We start from the raw sequence: 1,836 nt of genomic DNA, 5'->3' as shown, positions 1-1,836 counted from the left end.
GGTGAGTGCCAATGTGGGTTCCAAGGTGCCAGGGTCAGGGTGAGTGCCAATGTGGGTTCAAAGGTGCTAAGTTGGGTGCGAGGTTGGGTGCGAGGGTGGGTGGGTGCCAAGGTGTGCTAGGTGGAAGCCCGGGTGGGTCGGCATCCCATGGGTGTCGAGTTGGGTGCCTGATGGGTGCTTCTTGTCAAGTTTTAGTCGTCGGGACTCATTTCGAGCCTTAGAGGTCGTTTCTTGTCCGGTTGCCCTGTCTTCGACCTGGGAACCCAATTTTGGTCCTCGGGTCCCATTTTTTTTTGTCTCGCATCCCACTTTTGGCCTGTGGCCTTTTCGGGGTCGATTCTCGTTTTGGGCATCAGAGCATGTTTCTTCTCCTAAAACCCAATATTTGTTTATTAAGTCTCGGAACACATTTTTGTTCTCGTGGACCCATCATGGGTCTTGGAACGCATTTGTGGTCCTTGGGTCCCATTTTGCATCCCGAAACTTGTGTTTTGGTGCTTGATCCCTATTTTGGGTGCCCACCTTGCACCAAGTGCGCACCCGGGGCAAACCGAGCGCCTTGGTGCACCGGGGCAAGATCGAGCGTGCACCCGAGGCGCCCCGAACATGCACCAAGGTGCACTCGGCCCACATGTGAGCGCAGGTCGTTGCGCCCGAGGTGGTGTGTGGGCACCGCGTTGCAGACGGGACACTGCACGCACACGACGCCCCCTACAGGTGCACGCACGTAGGCCGGGCCGGGTGCACACCCGACGCCCTAGCAAGGTGCGCGCACCCGGGCAGGGCTCACACTTGGCGAACGGGGCGCACTTCGCGAGGGAGGGTGTGCACCTCGACGGGGGTGGGTGGCCGGGGTGGATTCGCACGTGGGTCGCGGTTTGCTAAGTACACACTGCGACAAGCTCATAACGGGTGCGATCATACCAGCGTTAGTGCACCGGATCCCATCAGAACTCCGCAGTTAAGCGCGCTTGGGCCGGAGTAGTACTGGGATGGGTGACCTCCCGGGAAGTCCCGGTGTTGCACCCTTTTTTAGTTTTTCGCCGGGCATCGCAATGCTATTTGAATAAACCTTTTGCCCGTTTGCGTTCTCGTCGGGGCCGGGCCGGGCCGGGGTGCGCTGCCCGCACTACCGCGCGCGCGGGGGCGACACCGAGCGCGCACCCGAGGCGCCCCGAGCACACAGGCCACGGTGCAACCCGGGCGTTGTGCGCGCACCCCGGTGCGCCCGAGGTGCTGCGCGCGCACCCAGGTGAAATCGGTGTGCACCTCGGCCAGTGCGCGCTCGGTCGAGTCGCGCACGTTGGCCAAGGTGCACGGTGATGTTTCTTACTCTAAGGTTCCGCACCAGACGCCCGGGACAGGTGAGCGAAGCTGGGCGGGGCCGGGTGCGCGGCCGGGGCAGGTGCACGCAGCTGGAGAGAGCTTTGGAGCACACTTCGGAGCGCACCAATGATGCGCTCCATTCAAAAGTTTCCTGAAAAGGCAAAAAAAGTTGAGATTATAGAATTTCCCACTTGAGAGATTGTAAAAAAAAAAAATTTAAAATGAAGGAAACGCGGGTGCCAAGGTGTGCGCAGCCCAGCCAAGGTGTGCGCACCAAGGCGCCCACCCTGGCGAAGGTGCACGCAAGGTGCGCACCCGAGGCAAACCGGACAATTAACCCAACTTTCGACTTCGCGCGCACCTTGGAGCGCACTTCGGAGCGCTCCTTGGTGCGCACCAATCTTGGGCACCTCGGAGTGCACCATGGCGCCCACCAAGGTGCGCACCCGGGGCAAACCGAGCTCCGACTTCGTGCGCACCTTGGAGCGCACGAAAGGTGCGCACCATGGC

At 60.8% G+C, this 1,836-nt stretch overlaps 1 non-coding gene across 1 annotated transcript; it reads left to right on the top strand.

The window, feature by feature from the left end:
• Nucleotides 1-910: 910 nt before the first annotated feature.
• Nucleotides 911-1,029, top strand: LOC131863227 (5S ribosomal RNA). The gene has a single exon (XR_009362159.1). It is a non-coding gene; the product is annotated as a 5S ribosomal RNA (ribosomal RNA).
• The last annotated feature ends 807 nt before the right edge of the window (nt 1,030-1,836 follow it).

This window comes from Cryptomeria japonica, unplaced genomic scaffold (genome assembly GCF_030272615.1).
Source record: "Cryptomeria japonica unplaced genomic scaffold, Sugi_1.0 HiC_scaffold_58, whole genome shotgun sequence".
NCBI lineage: Eukaryota > Viridiplantae > Streptophyta > Pinopsida > Cupressales > Cupressaceae > Cryptomeria > Cryptomeria japonica.
The sequence above is the reverse complement of the archived record's forward strand: the minus strand, read 5'-3'. Positions and strand labels throughout refer to the sequence as shown.